Here is a 21626-nt window from a genome sequence, read left to right as displayed (position 1 = left end):
GCATCAGAACCAGGAGCAGAAATCTTGCTGCCAGTGCCCAGACTTACAAACTGATGTTATTGCCAAACCATGAACCAACAGGCTTTGACTGCCTTCCCCAACCAATATTTTGTTGAATACTTGCTGTGAGCATGGCATCTTACCCTGCCACCTCCATGGGTTCCAGAGGCAAATAGGTGTGCCAGGCAGAGAAGGGCTAATTAAGACTTTGGAAGGCAGGACTGATGTGGTCCAGTGGTCAGGGACCCTCATTTAGTTCCTGGCATCCTGCTCCATGCCAGCCTCATTCTGCCACTGTGATTATACAGGCCGAGAAGTAGAGACAGGAAGATGAACTTTGGTCTGCTTTGAGTGTCCCTGTCCAGCAGTGTCTGTCAGATTAAAAATGAGAGGGAAGGAGGCCAGAGAATCTTCCAGATGGAGAGTTCAGAGGAGGGCACACATGCAGACTCCCTTTTCCAGTGACGTAGCTGGGCCATTTGGGCCATTGGCCAGCAGCCAGGCATTGCACAGACTGTTTTCTGATCCTGAAGTGGAGCTGGGTCTGGCAGAACAGGCACCACGAGCTCAGTGTGGGTGCCGATTCAGGGGGTTACACACAGGCTGTGTGGCAGAGGTACACGTACCCTAGGCCTTTGTCACTCTGGGAGATGTTGGTCCCCTCTTCTGGGCCTTTTCTCGAGGGTGCTTTCCCAAGTCACATGTAGGTTAGAGTTGGCAGGTATGGTAACAAAATGGGGAGTTGGAATTCTTAGCATCTCCAGTTTTTTCTGTGTTGGAAAGGTGACTCCAGGAAGGCCAGAGGCTGTGGTAATAGCAGTGACCATTTGTCCTTGGACTGACTTATGTGTGGACAGCAGTCTGGGCAGCAGAGGTGTGGTGAGACTACTCATAGATGCTCTCTCTGCCTCTTGGTTACACAGATTGTCCTGAAAAGTATCCAGTGTGGGAATCTAGGAGGAAGAATGTGTTCCAATGAGAGCAAGCATTTTGACTAAGGCTTAAGAAGTGCCAGGAAGGTAACAAATGAGGGTAAAACACTGAATGTCTAGTTTGGCACCCTTAAAAACAGATTATTTTAAACCTGTATCTGCATACATACCCTCCAGTTTTTCCTAACGATGAACTTCCCTTTTCTCAAATTCAGACCAGTAGAGTTTGGGGGAGGGCTTGGGCTATTGGGAGCAGAGCTGTTTGACTTGAAATGTCATCCTGTTCCAAGAAAATGTACTGGGGGCATGTTAGGGCAACCCTGTGCAAATGTCACATTGTCACATTGTTTCCTCCTGGGACTAGGTCAGTATGTTCTAGTCCTGTCTGGTGGTCAGACAAACTCATTGACCTCCCATTTTCAGGGCCTCAACACAGCTCAGGTCGTGCTCCCCCAGATTTCATAGAATTTGATTTGTCTAGAGTTCTGTAAATTTTGAGGTGGTAACTATTGAGCGCTTGGTATTCTGCTCCTCAGATGTCACCTAATGATTTTCAGATCTCATGCTGCTTGGCAAATTTACTTTTGCAACGTCTAGCAAATATGACAGTATCGAACAGGTGTGACGAGTGTGTGCTATGTATGTGTGTGTGTGTGTGTGGGGGGGGTGTTATACATGTATATGCCTCAGGCCAGAAAGCACTTTCTGTTTTGTGAAACTCTGAAATATAAAGTATGAGAAAGTAAGGAATGAGTGAAAACAAAGGACAAATCCCCAAAGCAACCATAGCTTCCAAATAGAATTGGCAAAACCACAAATCCAAAAAGCAACCATAGAATTCCAAATCATTGCATACTCGCAGTAGCAAAAAACATACCCTGTAATTAAGCAAGCTTTGCCCAATGCCTGTTCCTTGTTAGATGCTCTTCTAGAAGACATAGCCACAACGTAGAACAAATCATTCTTGAAGTTAAGGACTGAGGAAGGGCTTTCACTTACTTTTACACCATAAGGTAAATCACAAAGGTGAGGGTTATTCTGCACCCTAAAGTCTGCCTAAGTTTCACAAAGGCTCATATACACTCACACTGAGTGTATACATATATTCAAATACAATTTCTAAGACTATACTGGAGAAAACATCAGGTTTGGGGGTCTTGCTGTTATTTCTTGTGAGTCTTTAAATCACTCTGTGGATTGTCAAAGAATTTTATGTATTTAAAAAATGTTCATTTATCATCAGGTGGTTTAACCAGGCCTGTTTTCCAGCTGCCTGGTTCTTACTGATATGTAGAAAAAGGTTTTAGAAGGTGGTTTAGGAATCTTCTCTTAGTTGAAAATTGGCTATCATTTGAGAGACTGTTGCAGTAATTTGTCTGCAGAAGAGCTCAGTGAATGTAGCATAAAAATGAAAATGAGCACTGAATTTATTCAGTGTCTTCACTGTTGTACCTGAATGCACAGTCTCTTTCCTAGCTATGTAGATAATTGTTACAGACTTAAAGGTCAATAACCAATCCCTCCACATGACAGTTAAGTCAGGTGAAGCTTCAGAATGCGACAGCAGAGCAAACGTCGCCTCAGTTCCAGGCCACCTCGCCTTATGTAAGGAGCACCTGGATGGTTCTTACAAATAGCTTTCAAGTAAGCCTGTCTGTATACTTGGGAAGGCTATTTCTTTAAATTCAGATCAGTTTTTAAGGAATTTGGGACTGGGCCATGGACTGATGGGTTTGTAAAGCTGTGAGAAACCACTGAGATAAATCAGTCTGTTATTGGCTTGTTCAGCTTTGGTTCCATGTTTATTTCTTTGAGGAGCAGCTGAAGCCCAAACCTATTTGGATTCATTTAAATCTAATTTCTGTCTTGCAGAAGGTCATCTGAAGGGTGTAGATGCTGTCTGCTCTAGAACTGAGTGTGGTGAGTTTAGGCTGGGGTGAGTAGTGGGTAGAGCAGCCTTGCAGCTGGAGGGGGAAGTGTTTGCCTGGTGGTGCAAGTGCAGGTCTTTGGACTGGGGAGTCAAACAAAGAGAAGGAGAATTTTGAGAGGCGATTCCTGACTTTTGTCTAGAGATAGGTATTTTGGGCATGGGAGCAAGAGCTTTTGGGTTGTGACTGGCTCCTGCTTGACACACACACACACACATATTAATTTTCAGGCACTAAAAATGTCATAAAGGCTGTACATAGGATGCATTTGGGTTTGTGTTATCAAGTATTTTATTGAATGGCTATGGAGTTGGGATAAAATCTGGGGCTTACAAAGCATAAAGCAAGCAGGTTTCAACAATAATGGGTAAAGGTTGTAAATGACATAACGTCTGATTAAGGCCAGAGAATATAAGCACACTGAACACTGTATTTTAGGATAAAAGCATGCATGTCCATCACAAGACATTGCAGGGAGACCAAAGCTGTTTAAGACAATCTCTCACCACTGGTCTCTAAAGGGAAGCTGCCATGAAGACTAATTTTAAAGCCTACTTCTCTAAAAAAGTCATTTATTTATTTATTTATTTGTGCATACATGTGTAATGCGTGGGCACGCGTGTGTATATCTCGGCATGCTTGTGGAAGTCAGAAGATGACCTGCAGTATTGGCTGGTTCTCTCCTTCCATTGTGGAGGCTCAAGGCGCAAACTCAGGGTGTCATGCTTGTTGGCAGGCATGTGCTCTCCAGCCCCTTCAAGCAGATTTTGAAAACCTCACTTTACAGTTCTTGCCCCATTTGAAGACCCATTTGAAGAGATCACTCACTGCTTGTTTGCTACTGAATGTGAGGACCATTGTGCTCCCCAGTGTGCTTGCCCCAGGCAGGTTCTCCACCCAGGTGATTTTACAGTGTGATGGACAGGCCTTCCTCTGGGAGGTGTGTGTGTCTTTGCGGGGGTGGGGGGCTGTGGGGTGCTGAAAGGATTGTGTGGTTTTTGATCCTCTGTTCTAAAAGGTGTAACTTTTGCCTGGCTCTGTCTTGGGACACACACCTTTGGAATCTCACATCTGTATTTTGAGGAGCCTCAAGCCACAAGGAGAAGCCTCATGTGTTATAGCACAAACTTTAGCTAATCTCAGAGACAGACCATAAGCAATTATGTGGCCAAAGGTGCCTTTGTAGAAGGTCTTATGTGTGGGTGGGTATTCTCTCCCTCCACTGGAAGTCCCACCTGGCTACCGGGGGTGGGGTGGGGGGTGTGTGGGTGTGGGTGTGGTGGCTCCAGGATCCATCTCCCCAATCTCATACCCACCCTGTGGCTAGGAGTCTCAGTTAGGTTCACCCCCATAGACTCCCGGAGATGCTCCTCCCCCACTGATTTCCATTCTCTCTCTGGGTCCTCCTCCCAACCTACCCCCTCCTCACATCTTATCCCCACTCCAGTTCTCCTCCCCACTCCCTTTCCCACCCAGCTCCCTCCCTCCATCTACTTCAGATGTCTCTTTTATTTCCTCTTCTGAATGAAATTCAAGCATCTTCCCCAAGTTGTTTTTGATCATTGTTTTTTATCACAATAGTAATTTTGACTAAGGCATATCACTGGTTTCCCCCTCCTTTTTTTTCAACCAGAATTAAGATTATTATTTCTTTACATTCTGCGTTATAATTAATATTCAATATTGATTATCTAGCTCAGTGGAGTTTCTCTGGTCACCATGGCTTCCTATTCCTCACTCTTTCCTTCTGAGATGGTTTTCTCTGTACTCAACTACATCTTTAAGTATTTTTTCTGCAAAAGTGAACTACTATAAACAGACAAACATTTTTAAAATCTGATTAATGTCCCTATTTTCCTACCATTTGTGAATAATGTGGTTGGCATAAGTGTAGTTTGTTGAATTTTTTTAACTCTGAGCTCTTTGATCATGTTACACCATCACTACCTTGCCTTTATTTTTATGACTGGTAACACACTATTTTTACATGTCTTTTTGTTTTTCTTTGGTGATTGAATTTAGGACTGCTTCTGATAGTCTGTAGTTTTATTTGTCTGCATCTAAATTTAGATTGTTTATTATTTATCATATAATTTTGATGTACTTTCAAAGAGACTCATAACTTTCATTTTAGGAAGTTTATATACATCGTATTTTCATATTGGTCTTTCTCTTTTGTATTTTAAATTCTTTATTTTGCTTAGCATCTCTATGTATTCGAAGTGGAAAGAATTTTAGACCATAAATCTCTCACACTTCACAAAAATTATAAAATTTCATTTTTTTCCCAAATTATGCTTTTTCTAACCTTATTGTGTTCCATGGAACTAAGAGGGGCATGAGAAAATTTTAATTCTTTTCTATGGAAGGATCTGCGTTAATATTCCAAGTTTTATCGCATTGCCTGTGACTATGGCCTATTCTTCGGTGGTCATTTGTTTGGGATAAAGGCTTGTTTGGTGGAATTAAGGAATATGGACAGGAATAATCCAGTAAGATCTAAAGCCATTACTTAGAATATTGAACAACAACAACAAAATGATCAGTAGTTAACATTCTCAGCTCTTGGAGCTTTAGGATGAATGGGAACCTAGCTACAAAAAATAGAAGAAACACGTTACAATAATTTCATAGAACAGCTCTATGAGTAATGTTGGGTGGTATAATCAGCCTGAAGCCTTCAGTCACCATTGTTTCTTGACAGTTGTCATTTTGCAGTTGCTTTCATAGCTCTCATTGACTAGAATGTGGCAAGTGTGTATTTGGTAAGCAGAGAAGTTATCAAGTAAAGACTTGATTTGAAATGAAGTTATAGCTTCTGTTTTCCTGTGGGTTTCTCCCAAAGAAGGCTGCATTCTTTCTGGAGAAAGGGTGACTGTTCATGGCTAGGCCTCTGCCACCCCTTCTCATGAACAACAATGCTAAGCTGAACTCCAGGCTTATGTATCTTGTATGACTGGAATAATGTTGTCTCGTGGGAAGCAGAAACCAGCCGTAGGAAAAAGGTGATACCAGGACTAAGAACATAAATGCTTGCTCAGAAAACAAGTGCCGTCCTGATGTTTAATGGGATTTTCACCCCACAGTTTATAAGCCATTCACTGCCGAAGTGTTCAGATCCTAAATGGTTTGCCTGTAGATTGTGTGAGGTCTGCAGGGTGCAGTTCTGAAGAACCATGTGCTGGTTCCAGTTTGTGACTGTGTTAGCCTGTTTTCATTGCCAATAATACCATGGAGCAGATGGGTCAGTTATATAGATCTAGGAGGTTTATTTGGATAGTGGTTCTGAAGGTGCAAGGTTTAGGGGCTACATTTGGCAGTAGCATTTACATGGCAGAACACCAAGACGGTTTTGTGAATCACCACATACTAGGAGACAGGGTGTGTTAGATATGTGTGTATTTATATATATATACAATTTTGTATATCTCATGGATCATTCTCTGTTTGTAATTTCTCTCTCTCTCTCTCTCTCTGTTCTGATCATGGCTATCTGATCTCTTTCTTCTCTATATGAAGTTATCAGGATTCAAAATTCAATCCTGAAGCCTTTAACCCAGTGATCTTATTTGCACCTAATGGTTTCTCAATGTCTTCCACTAAAACCGGATTCAGATAACGTTTTCATTCTCTTCATGCCTTGTGATAGAAGTTAAATTTTGACATAGGAAGCATTGGGAGACATTGAAACTAAAGCCGTCTATATCTCTGGGTGGCCTTTCGGGCAGGTGTGAGGCAGAACTTTCATCAATGATATGTCTAGCCAGCATCACATACCACAGCATATGGAAATTCTGTTGAGAAACACGAAAAGGAAACATTTGGTGTTTTAGTCTCAAACGTCTTCCGTTTTTATCTCTTTGTAGCTTTGAAGGCCCAGCAAAGAAGGGAACTCCACTGAGAACAGTCTGTAAAGGTAAGTGTATTTATTACATGGCCTTGACAAACATTGCCTTTACCACATTGATTTTTCTTTTATTCAGAGATTTAAACACTTGGATTAAAGATACAGCTGACAGCACAACTTCCTTAACCACCTGCTCGTCCCCCCTCATAGGCAAAAGTGCTGAGCAGTAGTTAGCAGTGAGAGGGAGGAAATAAAATGATGTGCTGAGGGTGGCCAAATGCAATTGTGTGTTTGCTGACTTTTGCCTTCTTTTCAGCAGTTAAGACATTCCAATAGAGCTAAGTTTACTAAGATTAATGCTGGATGGAAAAAGAATGCACTGGTACCACTTCTGGTCAATATTTAAATAAAACAGCTGGCCAAATAAAGCATTTAAAATAAAATGCACAGTGGCATTTCAATTGGGTTGGATGAAATTTATCACGGAAGTCAGTGGTGTGGTTGAGTGGAGGAGCTGGTATTGTGCCATGGAGAGCGCCTTCCAGTTTGGTGGGGCTAATTACATTGCACCCAGTCACACTGGATCCTGAGGGAGTTCCAGGAAGTGGCTATCCAAGATCGAAGCAACAGAAAAAAACACCAGCTCAGCCTCCTGTGAAACATTACGGTTGACTTGGTTTTTACATGGAAAAATGTAATTGTTTCATTTTTTTGTAGGTATATTTATAAGCGCACCTCTGTACAGCAGTGTTCTTTGATTCATTGTTTAATTTCTGTTCTGCATGAAGTATTTTAATTTAGAGAATTCACTCTGAGGAATTATAGGGCTGCGCTTTCATCAAGAGTTTTTGGTGGCCAGGGTGAAGTGTGCCATAATTTTACGTTTGTTTTCATCATCAATTATGTCTTTGACAATTTTAGTTTTTTTTCTGTCATTTTTATTATAGTCATTATGGCTGTGACCACTTTGGTTAAATCTGAAAAGTCAATTTGATTTACGTTCTATTTTAAGTTATTTTTAACTTTATGACAAACTTGAGTTTTTAATGTTCATTTTGAGAATAAAGTATAGTTTTAGAGAGAAATTGGAGAAAAATCTCTTTTGAATAGTTAAAACATTACCTATAAAGACTGTTTGGAGGATTCACTTTGAGCTGACCAAGTTCCGGTGCTCGAAGCCTGCCTGTCTTGGAATTTTGATACGGTAGGTGGCCATCGTGAAGCAAATACCACGTGATGATGCAGACGATTCTCATTTCTTCTGTCATTCATGTCGCTGTGGCCTTGAGCCACTTCCTGGAACATGGCAGGACTTGACAGCATTTAATCCTGTGTGGGCACAGCTTGGAGTTATAGACAGTGCGGGCATCTCGAGGACTTTGCGATTGGAAGTGAAGCCGTGGTGCCCGCATCCCTCCAGAGAAGGGAGTGTTCCCACACTGTGTTCTCTGTCTTAGTGAGGACTTCTGTTGTGTTAGTGGTCTGGAGTCAGACATGGGCTTTGTCCTGGCTTGGTTATTAGACGGCGAACAAATTATTCATCTCTTTGTGTATTTATTCTCTCCCTGCCTGTGAACTGGAGGTGAAAAGATGTGCTCTGCCTCACATGACTGTTGTGCAGGAACATGTCGTGGTCCATGAAAAGCAGAGGCTGCTGCTGCTACATCGCTTCCTCCCCTCATCATGATCACTAGCTGCCTTATGAATTCATTAGGTTTTTAAAAAAAGTACATTCTTTTTATTTATTCGTGTATTTACATGTAGCTGTTTGTGTGTGCAAATGCACATGAGTTCGTGCATGTGTGCCTGTGTGTAGAACAGAGGTTGTAGCTGTGGTGTATTAAGTATCTTCCATCATTGCCTTGTGACTTATTTTTTGAGACTTTCTCTCTTAACCTGGAGCATACCAATTGTGTGAGACTGGCCAGCCAGCCAGTTGTAGGCATCCTCCTGTCTCTGCCTCTCCTGCAATGGGACTGCTTCTGACAGCCCTTTAGTGTAGACGCTGGGGCTGAAGCTCAGCTCCTCCTGCTTGTACACAAGCTCCTGATAGGCTGAGCCATCTCCCAGCCTTGCCCATTCTTTTGTTTTGTTTTTTTAATAAGTGATTTTTAAATAATTTTTAATTATATTGCTATGTGAATGTGTCTGTGTGTGAGTATGTGCACTTGAGTATAGGTTCCTTCAGAAGCCAGAGGTGTCATATTTTCCCCCAAACTGGAGTTACAGGTCCATTTTAGCTGCATGACCTGACCTGGGTAGTGGGAGCTGCTGAGCCTTTGGTAAGAGCAGCAGGCACTGCTCAGCACTGGGTTATGCCTCTAGTTCCTGCTCCATTGTTTTTAAGTCAATTTGTAGACCAGGCTGGCCTCAAACTCACAGAGATCCACCTGCCTCTGCCTCTTGAGTACTGAGATTAAAGGCATGCACCACCATGCTGGGCTGGGCTAGGTTTTTTGTTGTTGTTATTTGTTTGTTTTTAAGATATTTCAGGGTAATGTTTTCAAAAGGAAAACATTATAATTACCAGAGTGGGGGGAGAGAATCTTGCTTTATCATCAGGAATAAAATGAGAAGGTTACATTTAATAAACATGAAACAAGAGTCTGGTAAGATGACTCAGCATGTAAAGGTGCTTGCTCCCAACCCTGATGCTGGGCGTTCAACCACCAGGCCTCACATGGTGGAAGGAGAGACCTAACTCCCATGAGTTTCCCCTGTCCTCCACTTACATCTGGCATGTGCGCAGATAGACAGACAGACAGACAGAACATCAATAAATGTAGTTAAAAAAGAAATTGAGAAAGAAGGCTTTTTGAAGCAAAAAATGTTCTGGGTTAAGTTTTGTGGCCATTAGGGAAATGGACCCTTTAGTTGTATATGCTCAGTTACTAATTACTATAATCTAAAATTATATTCTTAGGGAATTAGTGATCCTCTGCTAGATTTTTCTGCTAGGAACTTTTGAAGAAAGCCCTGATAAGTGTAGAAAACACCGTTCCCTATTTTTCCTCTGTTGTCTGTTTCTCTTGACAGTGCTTTTGTTTCCTTTTGGGGGCACGCTGTAGTGGACACTTGCAGTACCACGCTTAGGGCCGCCGCCAGCTTGCTTAAGTGCGTGCTTATTCTTTGGAATTCAGATCTTTATCGAAAGCCTTCTCCTTTGTCCCAGGAGGACATTCTGGCCCTGCCATAGCTAGGGACCACAGCTAGCAGTTCCTGTTAGCTGGCCTCCGTGTCTGTCTTGGCTTCGGATGTTCTCCATGTCTTCTTAACCTCCAGGTGCCCTTCAGCCATCTAAAGTTAGTTTATCTCACTAACTGTTTGAGAAGCTACCTATAGCTCATATGTGAGTGAACTAGATAGATTAAATGGCTGTGTTTGGAGTTTTACAGGGAAGACACCATTTGTTACCTTCTTCCAGGCTGTATAATAGCTAAACGTCTTACAGCAGGTCACCAAAACAGATCTCAAAAAGGCACGGTTTGACGAACTAACCCTGATGCCCATGCTTGGAACAAAGAAGTCCCTCATGGGTGGCTTCCCTGAGCAATGCAGGATGCTTGCCTACACAGAGGCGAGAAGGGGACGTTGTCCCTTTAATGTCTGGGCTGTTGGGCTACCTGTGGCTCTGGCTTGCTTACAAAGAGGCTGTGATTTTTCTTTCATTCATCCCAATATCTCAAAACAAAACAATTGTATTGTTTTTTTATTTTCCTCTAAATTTTAATTTCTCTTTTCAATATTTTTTATTGTGTTTTTGAATTTTTATTCTATTGAACTCCTTTTTTTTCCCTTTCTTTTTTTGTTAATGTGTAAAATTGAAAACTTCATTGTTTGGACCTCTGGTATTTCTATGGTTTCCTGAGAATGGAATGGGTAAGTTTTTTTTATGTCTTCTGTATTGACTACTTTTGTTCTTTGCAGATCCTAGAACCAAGGTACTTAATTACTGTTCTCCCAGGAACATCACATTTGTTCCCCTATCGTGACTAAGTAACATGGTCGCATTGCAAGCTGGGAAGAGCCTCAGCTAAAATGTTAGGAAGAATGCCTTGTTGTTTGGTTCTGCAGCTTGCAGCTATGTGACTCTGGATGGTAGTCCTAATTCTGTGGCATTTCCTATTCCTACCACTTCTGTTTCCCACAGCCCTTTAATGTAGGCATGCCATAAAATGTAGTTTAAATCTACATTTAAATTAAATATAATGTAATTATTATATTATCACAATAATATAATTATTTTCACATTGAGCCAGAAAGTATAGTCTAGTCTTTTAGTGTGTGAATTTTAAACATATTTTATAATTAATATACAGTTTCAAATATTGTTTTCCTCAATATTTACTAATACCGTATAAAGAAGATGGTAGTAGATAGGTCAGACAGATGTTTCATTTTATTGATATGGAAAGTAAGGCCTCAAACCAAGTAGTTTGTCCAGAGCACAACTAGTATGAGATCTCTGTAGAATTATTAGTCCTTTTAAAAAAATTATTTTTAATTTATATATTTACTTTATATCCTGATCATAGCCTCCTCCCCGATCTCCTCCTCGATTCTCCCTCCCTCCGTTTTTCCCCCACCTCCCCTTGTCCTCCCATTTCAGTCTACCCCTGCATATCAAATCACATCAGGGCTGAGCTCTTCCTCATCTGCTAAGTGAAGCGAGGTAGCCTGGATAGGACAATGTGATAACAAAGTAACAAAGGTAACAAAGTCCATGTGATAGACAGTACCCGCTCAACTTACTAGGGAGCCCACATGAAGATCAAGCTGCCCATCGTTTACATCTGTGTGGGGGTCTAGGTCCAGTCCATGCGTGCTCTTTGATTTGTGCTTCTGTCCCCGTAAGACCCCATGGGTCTAGTTTAGTTGACTGTTAGTCTTCTTGCAACATTCTTGTTCCCTTTGGGTCCTTCTATCCTTCCCTCCCGCTCTTCCACAGGAATCTCTGGGCTCCTCCTGGTGCTTGGCTGTGAGTCTTAGCATCTGATTCTATTATCTGCTGGGCAGGGGATGGGAGACTCTCAGAGAATGTTAAGCTAGGCTCCTGTCATGTGTATCTTTCTGGGGATTGGGTTACCTTGATCAGGATAATACTTTCTAGTTCTGTCCGTTTGCCTGCAAGTTTCATGATTTCCTTGTTTTTAATAGCTGAGTAGTATTCCATTGTATAAATGTACTATATAATTTTTTTTATCCATTTTTGGTTGAGGGACATGTAGGTTGTTTCTAGTTTCTGGCTAGAATTATTAGTCTTAATTGGGACAGTTGTGATGAATACTGTCACTTCAGTTGTTATGCTAATTTAAGATGGAAGGCATGAGCATCATTCTTGTGTAGCATGCTCAAAGTCCTAACTGGACCCCTAGCACAGTGTTGGCAGTGTGGCCACAGGGACTGACTGCAGGCAGAGTTTGAGGAGTTCTGTTCTGTATCCTATCATTCCTTTACCACAGTTAGGTTGATGGTGCTCATTGTTGATCACCAGTTCTACCACCATCACCCTCTGTTGCCGAGAAGCAGTCCTGATAGCTATTGATGCAGCTGTTCTTTGTTGTTTGATCTGCTATAAAAACAAGGAAAATTTAATCCCCATTTTAACCCTTCCCTTTAAAGGACTCACTTTCCCCTGAAAGTTCCCTAAAATGACATGGAGGAGAATAACAAAGCTTCAGTGACAGAGGAGCCCTGATGTCTTTGTTCTGCCTGTCATCACCTCCATATTTGGTACTTCTCGTTTATCAGGCAAGAAGAGAAGTGGTAAAATTTGGCCTGGGGTTTTCTCATCCCTAGGTGTGAAATTATTTCCTAGCTAAAGTAATAATATGCATTTATATCATGATTTTATTTGAAGATCTCAAAGTGGTCTGCTGGTGTTAATAGAGCTTCGCAGCACTCTCTGAAGTAGGAAAGTATTATTAGAGACTATTCCCTCTAAGAACATTTTCACTTCACATCCCATGTGCGACTTGAAATGCTTTTGTATTGTTTGGGAATCTCAGCCATCTGAAGTGCCATGCACATGGGCACTTCCTTCCTTTACATTCCAGCCTCATTAATCCCCAGCACACTCAGAGAAATCAAGTAGTTTCTTCTAAGTGGGTGTGACATTTTGTAAAGGAATTAAAATAAAAGGAGTTTGTTATTGCCTTTTGTGTGACTGTTTAAAAATATTTAGTATTGTTCATCAGCCATGGAGCCTTCTGTCTCACAGCTAGCTTTCCTTTTATAAAGTAGCAGAATGTGTGGCAATGAGCATGCTGAATGACTAAGAAGAGCTTGTCCTGGGAGTGTGGTGTCCCTCAGAAGCTCAGGACATGTCAAACCAGCCAAAATTACAAATTGAGTTGGCACTCTGATTTAAAAGCTTCATTGAAAAAAAAAACTTTGAAATCTTACATGTGTGGCTCTCACAGTATAACTTTTCCTGGGGAAATGCTGACATCCATCTATACATCCCAGACAGAGCACCAAGCAGCTAGTCCAGCCACATCAGCATGGTGAACCAGTGAACTCAGTGTGTCCTTAGGAATACTTAGGGAATACTTAGTGGGGCCGCAGGTGATCCCGATAACCATCTCCCTGAAAATGTTACTGCAGCCGTGCTGAGCTGACTCAGAGAAGCGGTGTCACTGGGCCTCCTTACATAGCTCCATCTTCAGAAGCAATTGTTTACTGCTTACATAATGTTGGGAAGGAGTCTTGTGCGTCTTGAAGGTCACTGAGCTTTGTGAATCTCGGGATCATCACTTCTCTTTCCTCCAGGAGGGACTGTTTTACTCCGGAGGGAAGAGTTACACAATTTTAATAATGCTTGGGTGCACTCTTGGTTATATTTTCTCTTTAAATATTGGAAAAGCTAACTCAGTGCGAGTTGGGCTCTCTACTTACGTGCGGCCATTGGTGCAAAGGTGCAGCAGGCCCGTGTAGCACAAAGCATTCAGGAAAAGGCCCTCTGATCTGCCAGCAGCCACCCTTTGGAGCCTCTTGCCCTTGCAGTGCCATGTAGCTTTGTTGTGCCTAGTCAAAAGAGGTTGGGTTCTTTACTGTCTCTTCAAGGCCAAAATCTTCATGTTCCCAACATCCTATCACCACCCCAGTGCAAGTCCTGCCAGGAAGCTGATACTGGTCTCCACTACCTTAAGGAACACTTCCAGCTTGTCTCCAATACCAGGAAACCCATTTCCACTGTCCTGCAGTTGGCTACCTAGACAAGCTCAGAGGGAAAAGGACAGTTTTAAGCAAAGCAAAAACAGCCTACACTTACATTTATTCATTGTCTTTTGTAGGATCTGCACATTCTTTTCAACATATTTAAGCCTTAAAGAAAAAAAAATCTTACTGGTGACAGGATTTGATAACTATTTCTTTAGACACGCCCCTAAGGCCAAGTGTGTTAGAGCTCTTGAATGAGAAAGGGAGATTATTTCCAGGGAGGATGACCTGCAGAACAGATTGGTGTTTCTAAATGATGCTGCCCTGATTTAACGTTGAGAAAAGGTGAGGCTTCACCCTCTGGTGGGTGCTCTATAGTTCTCAGATAAGTGTCAGCTGCTTCCATAATTCATCTTTTTTTTTTTTTTCTAGCTTCTCAGTTGTCTTTCTTTTTTGGAAAATAATCACTTAAGATCTATCATTTAAGGATTTGGGAGAATGTTGGCAGAATTATGGATCTCTGTACCATTTTCTCTGGAGTCTTTGCTCAAAGGCGGATACATAAATTTCCCGCTAATTATGTGAAGATAGATTTATCGTTGGAGATGCTTTTGGCTGCAAATAATAAAAAAGTCAACTTGAAATGGTTTTAAAAAATAAGGCAATTAAAAGGAAAAATCTTCCCACCCTCCATGTCTACCTGCTGAGCCTCTTGGATGTCATGATTGATGGAAAGATGCTCCAAAACTCTGGCTCTGGAAGTTTGGAATCCAACTGAAACTCAGTTTTCCCTGGTGTCAAGCAACTGGGGACCCACCAGGGTGCCTTTGATGGTTGTCACTGTGCTGCAGGAAGAGGGAACTGAGCATTAATCTGGTGACAGATTGCTAATCACTGACAAGAATTTTGTGAATTGCTTTACCAACTTGAATTTGAAATTCCGCAAAACAAAACCTGTTAGAGATTTTTTCAAGAGATGTCCTGAAGGGTATCCCCATAGGTTTTGATAGTTTAGTGGTTCAATGATGTCACCACAGTCTCCATGTCTTGCCCTTTTCCCTGTTTTACTGTGTTGGTTTCCTTCTTAGACTGCCTGTCTTTCTTTCTTTCTTTCTTTCTTTCTTTCTTTCTTTCTTTCTTTCTTATTATGAGTCTTATGCAGCTGTGACAGCTCCCTCTCACCAAAGAGGCTATTCTCAAGTGTTTAAGTTTAAAGCCAAAGATTCTTTAATCACCCAGAAACATCACGTACTTTCCCGAGTCAGATCCAGGCATATAGAATGAGATTACCAAGTACCTTCTCAAGTTGTGGTCTATAGAAAATATATTTTGGCCAATAGCATATTAGATAAAGAGAAAAGGCTACCCACAGCTGGAGGTGGTGTGTGTGTGTGTGTGTGTGTGTGTGTGTCTGTCTGTCTGTGTGTGTATGAGGCTCCTGCTTTAAATGGACCTGGACAAGCTGTGCTGGAAACTGTTAAGGTGGATTTTTAGAGCAGCAGTGATCCTTTCTCTGTTTAAAAGCAATAAAGCTTTAGTCCTGATGTGAGATAAATGTTTCCTTTCTTGGGTGTATGGCTTTGAAGAGGGAGGATGCTCGATAAATCCAGGGCCTGTGTTCATCAGGCTTATCCAGAGAAACAGAACTATCAGGTTACTTATCTGTTTGCTTGTTTGTGATGAGGAGTTGCCTCATGTAATTAGGAAAGCTGAGAAGTCCCATACTGTGTCATCGGCAAGCTGTAAACCCAGGAAAGCTAGTGGCTCCATTCCATCCCAGCTCAGTAGCTTGAGGAACAGTATAGCTGGAGGTGCAAATCCCAGTCTGAGGGCAAATGAGGATGAGAAGATGTGTCCCATCTCAGACAGCAGGACAGAAGCAGCAGCAATTACTCCTTCCTTTAGTCTGTTTGGGACTTTTAGGGTTTGGTTTGTGCTCATCTGCATTGGGGAAGCCAGCTTGTTTTGATGAGTCTACCATCTGAAACGCTAATCTCATTCAGAAACAATGACACACCCATAAATAGTGTTCAGTTAGGACACCATTGGTGCTTTCAAGATGATACAGGTGATCCGTCCCCACAGGGCTTTGCCTAGGATGCAGAGGAGAATGAGAGGATAGTTACTGCTGCTAGGTGGGTTGTCTGTATCTGGTATGTGGATGTTTCTTCTTTCTGCTATGTACCTAATCTCCTTCCTGCATGACTTCAGTTAGGTCAGGCATTTCCCTTTGTTGGAGTCAGCTGTGGCCTGGGGCACAGACAGAGTACACCTGGCTGGCTGCCTGCTTAATTGTACTTAATCCTACTTGACAGGCTTGAAAGAGACTTTCCAAGGAGGGCTGACTACAGTGCAGGCAGATGGATCCACACCCCTGTGAAGGGTTGGTTTTTACGTTCTCCATCCCTGGGAGGGGGCTGGAAGATGGAAAAGACTTGGTTACCAGCTGAGCTACTTATATGATTACTGATCCAAACTACAGGGTGCTACGTGCAGCACGTACTCAAGAAGTACTGATGGTTGAAGCTGCCTGAGATATGACCTCCTTTTTCCCCAGTGCTCTTAGTCCATTGTTTTATCTTAGCGGGAATGCTTTTTTCGTTGTGTAAATGGAAAACCTTTTTGTAAATGACATTCTGCATATTTAAATCTCTTATAATTAATTATATTTATCATGTTAGTAATTCATTTGCATTTTATAATATTTAGAAGGCACACCAGTAAAAGAAGAGAAAATAAAAATTGCTCTTAATCCTGCTCTTCGGAGATGATGAACTATGTTATCTTTGGATACCTTTTTTCAGTTAGTTATCTATGATGATATGGTTTTCAGAGAAAGTAGTACTTACTATTTTTTCAGCTAAGCATTATGTTTTGAATGTTAAAAGCTCCCCTAAAACATCATCGTCTAGGGCTGCTCTGTGTTCTGGTGTGTGGATCTTTCCTACAGAAAAATAGAGGTACATCATCTGCTTTTCCAAAAGGTCCTTAGGCTGGGGGTGTCTGAATACAACCGGAGGTGTGTGTGACTGACAACCTCCTGCCTAACTGGCCTCTAGAAGACACGGTGATGGTAGAAGCAGAATTTAAGTTTGTATGATAAGGATCATGCTTGTCCTCTTGGCTACCACTTTCCTGAGGATAATTTAAGTGAGCTCATTTGCTGTTTTGCAAGGAGGATAGTTCAGCTTGAGTATACCTGTAAGGAAAATAATCAGCAGCCCCCTTGGGGCTCTGGAAGCCTCTTTGCAGCTCAGGTCGGGGCAGCCCCTGCAGTCTGTGCTTGCTGGTCCTGATAAAGCAAATGCAAGCATGCCAAATTGCTTTGCTCCGGCTTACCCCTTCTTCAGAATGAATCCATAAATGCTACAAAAGGAAAGCACAGGAACATTTGCCATACAGAGCTCAGAAAATGCCCTGCCTACTTAATCCTCTTCCTATTTCAGGGGAAAAAGTCTGTTTATACTTGAACTGAGAGTCGAAGGATCACAAAAATGAAGATTGGATGCCATGCTAGAAATCACCATTTGTGTTTTCTCATTTCCCTTGGAGCCACTGGTTGCTCCTGAATACATCTGTGTTGGCGGAATCCTTCGGTGCTTCTGAGAGTTCTTAGATTCACTTCTAGTTTTGTGACTGTGATGACTCCCTTTTGAGGGAACCTGAGCCCGTTGTTTAAGCACAGGGTGTTTATTGTAGGATATTCTGAGGTCTGATGGCTGCCTCAGAAAGATACCTTCCTGTCATCAATCCCCATTGACTACATTTAAGTGATGGCAGGCAGAAAAAGCCATGTTTTCCACTGTGTGTTTTTGGAATCAGAACTGCACATGAGCTCAGAGTCAGGGACGTGCTGCAGTGGTGCTACTCCTTGCCGGCATCTTGGCTTATAGGCACCACAGCTGCTGTTACACTTTGCTGGCATCTTGGCTTGTAGGCACCACAGCTGCTGTTACACTTTGCTGGCATCTTGGCTTGAGGCACCCACAGAAACTGATCTGGAAAACTTTCTGACCTGCAGCCTCCTGCACCGTGGCTCTGGAGAACTTGCTAGCAGGGTCTGTTTCATGGTCTGTTCCATCTCAAGGAGAAGGCACCACAGCCTGTCTGCCCGTGTCCTGTTTATGTTGGTCTGTGTCTTCCAGCTGTCTTGGACTAGAGGTCTGGGAGGCCGTTTGGTTTAACACCATAGGCACTGTGTGACTAGAGCCAGTCATGATGAGTGACTACAAACACGGGAGACGCCTGCCCGGAGGGGGGTGTTAGCCAAGAGGTGTGGGCATCTGCTTGGAGGGGCAACAGCCTGTCGAAGTAGTTTACCATCTCCTGGGTAGAGTCATTTGGGAGTGCTTTCTGTCTGGAAAACAGTCCAGGCATCAGGTCCACACATTTTGCCTCCTGTGGCTGCAGGTGCTCATTCTTCGGGTTGAGATCTGAAAGATGCTCTACAGTGTCACAAGTGTAGGAAGCTGAGAGTGAGAAATGAAAAGTGCAAGGACCTTCTTGAAATGGACAGTGTGGGATATACTTATGGTGCATTTATAAACTTGATGCTGTGAATGCTCATGCCAGGAAGACCTGTGGATGTGCCATCGTGCCTAGCTCCATGGATACTTACAGAGATAGTATGATCTGGTCTCAAACGGGACACCTCAGGCTTTGATAACTGGGGCAATCAGGCAAGGAGTTACTTTTTAAAGCGTTCATCACTCAGTCCTTTTTACAACTCATGGGGCATGCACTATCTTTGTGTGTTTAACAGGTAAAGGAGCTCAGAGAACTCAAGTGAACTGACCAAGACAGGGAGGTGAAGCTGCTTTGACAGACAATGTCACGAATCTTTGTCCAGGCAAGGCAAGGGGAGAGCCTGTCATTTCTATGGTAAACAACAGGGGTATCGATGGATTCATGTGCTGTCCCTTGGTATAAAAACAGGATCTGCTCAGACAGTTGGGGGAGGGCGTGACTTAGACAGGCAGGTACTCCTTTCAAGAGCGTGGTTTATATTCCTTCATCTGTTGCCTTGTGCTCGATCGTTTCTGATTTACTTTTTTTTTAAATATATTTATTTGTTCTTTTATTATATGGAGGGTGGCAGGGGGCACTCTAGTGTCACAGTGGGAATGTGGAAGTCAAAGAACGACTTGCAGGAGTTGGTTCTTTTACTACATTATGAGTCCCAAGCACTGGACTTAGGTTGTTAGGCTGGCCAGCAAATGACTTTGCTTGCTAAGCCATCTTGCCAGCCCTATTACTCAGCCCCATCATTTAGCTTTCCCCCTTGAAAAATAGGTACCTGTTTGCTGAAAGCTAGGTGTTTAGACCAGACCTGTGGGAAGCTAGAGAATTGAGCCTCTGAAGAGAAGGAAGCCCTGAGAGAGTTGGAGCATATGGCAGGTTGCAGTGACTGTGGGGAGAGGAAGCAGAATGCAGGAGATTGTTCCAGAGTTCTTGGGGTGACCTCTAGGTAATGTGTCATCCCCCGTTGGGAACCTCAGTTAGTATTCCAGAAATTTGGTCTCAGCTCAGGGACCGGCAATTGTTCTGCACTGTCAGCCACAATGAAGAGACCTATTAGCAGCATGCCATTTCTTTGTGATGGGTAATTTGTGAGCTCAGATATGTTTGTCTAAAAAAGATGGTGCAGAGATGAAGGGCGTTTAAACCAAACAGTGCGAAGGACCTTCTTTGTGACACGTATTTAGAGACAATTCAATTCTGGGAATAAATAATTGTGAAGTGGTTCACAGCCTGCTCTTTCTTCTAAGTTTGTGACATCCAATTTATCTCAATCTAATTTGCTTCTAGCACCCAGCCTTGACATTCCTCTGTGTCTCATGTACCTTTTTTGGTGACCCTTCACTGTTTAATTTTGTTGAAGGGACAATATGTGTACAGGGGTTTTAGGAATTTCTTATGCACATGAAATTACTTGGCACGTGGTAGTTGTACATGTTTACGGTGATGTGATAATTTGTTTGTGCATTATTCACTTGTTCTCTAGTGAGCACTTAGATTATGGTAATTCATGTGACATATGAGATGGAACATACTTTTGGTTAGTCATATTAGAGTGTTTCAATTTCTTTCTATTAATGGTAAAGATGTAAGCTATATACTATATGTAGACTAAATACACACGTATGTATACACACATACATATGATGTTGGATATTTACAATGAGTACATAGAATTCTCTTAAAAATTTTATTTGTATTAAAAAATGAGTTTATTTTAAAAATAATGTATTAGTGGTAGACTCTTCAGAGATATAGAAACAGCAAAAGGGACATGTGATGGTTTACAATTGTCACATCTTGTCCAGGAGTATGTGACTTTCAAGCTCAATCTGAAGCGTGGAGCAGCACTACTCTGAAGACTTTGGATTCACGTGTGCTGCAGGTCACACCTGTTGCCAGCTTCCTGTCTGTTCCCCTGTTTTACAGTAATTGCTCAATTACTTAAGTGAGCCATGGCACACGTGTGGAGGTCAGAGGACAACTTTCTGGAGTTGGTTCTCTCTTTCTACCATGTGGGTCCCAGGAATTGAACTCAGGTCCTAAAGCTTTGTGTTAAGTGCCCTTACCTTTTAAGCCATCTTGTCAATCCCTTTTCTCTTTTCTTCGTAGTTATCCCTCAGAGAAAGCATCCAGTCTTGTATAGCTGTAGAGCAGGCAGCCGCAGGTTTTTCTGCATTGAACACTCACCTGAGCATGCACTAATGTGCACACATAAACAGGCACGGTACAGTTAGCAGCTACAATGAGTACTCCAACCATTTAGCCATGCAATTATAGAAAAGAGACGTAATAGAGTAAATAAAACATGTGTTCCTTGTTCTAAAAATATTACTTTGATGAATCTATTCCCGAACCACCTTTTGAAGAATGAGAAAATTCATCAAAACAAAGGAAGAGGGTTTTGTTTTCTGTTTGTTTTCCTTCAGGAGTAATTATTAAGCTTGGGAAGAGAACAGAAAGGCAGTGTTGAACCTGCTGTGACTGCTAGCATTGGGCTCCTTGGGCAACTTGGCAAAGTTATGTTCATCTTGGAGTGGGTCTACATTTAGCAAGAGGCTGAAGGAAGAACCAGAGACTATAGGAACAGCCTGGAATGGTAGAAGTAAATGAAACTTGGATATTGCCCAGAGGACAGCCTGGGCTCCTACTGGCCCTGGCTTCAAGATGATTTCTTCCAGAGTCTCACAACGAAACTGTATTTCTGCCCCACTCTCCTAGGTCTCTTGTCCTACCTTTTTATACCAAGGTTGCTACTATAAAAAAGTTTCCATCCTTCATAGAAACAGCGAGACAGCAGCATTTCCACAGTATTTGTTTATATGCTATAGTCTCTTAATAATTGATGAAAGGCAAGAAAGACTAATGTTCCTATTATAGCTATTTTTAGATTTACTTGTTGGGATTTTTCCCCTTCTTCTTTTTGTTACAAAGAACAATTATTTTCTTTCACATAATTTTGACTACATTATCCCTAGTAGGTGATTTGTCAAGCTTAAAAAATTTAATTTGAGACTATTTGTTTCCGTACTTTTTATATGTGTGGAGTCTTTCTTTCCTTCTTTCTTTCTTTCTTTCTTTCTTTCTTTCTTTCTTTCTTTCTTTCTTTCTTTCTTTCTTCCTTCCTTCCTTCCTTCCTTCCTTCCTTCCTTCCTTCCTTCCTTCCTTCCTTCCTTCCTCTTTCTTTCTTTCTTTCTTTCTTTCTTTCTTTCTTTCTTTCTTTCTTTCTTTCTTTCTTTC

The 21626-nt window shown here is 42.0% G+C and overlaps 1 protein-coding gene across 2 annotated transcripts in view; it reads left to right on the top strand.

Annotated features, from left to right (window-relative positions):
- The window catches only part of Fhit (fragile histidine triad diadenosine triphosphatase), a 1508502-nt gene that overhangs the window by 26306 nt on the left and 1460570 nt on the right, over nucleotides 1–21626 (top strand). For both annotated transcript variants that reach the window (XM_055599194.1, XM_055599196.1), the window contains exon 2: nucleotides 6727–6776. The gene's annotated coding sequence lies outside the window, so the exon portion shown is untranslated. The remainder of the gene's footprint in view (nucleotides 1–6726; nucleotides 6777–21626) is intronic.

Source organism: Psammomys obesus, unplaced genomic scaffold, assembly GCF_907164565.1.
Source record: "Psammomys obesus unplaced genomic scaffold, mPsaObe1.curated_primary_1811, whole genome shotgun sequence".
NCBI classification, from domain to species: domain Eukaryota; kingdom Metazoa; phylum Chordata; class Mammalia; order Rodentia; family Muridae; genus Psammomys; species Psammomys obesus.
Note: the sequence above shows the minus strand (reverse complement) of the source record. Positions and strands in the feature narration are given on the sequence as shown.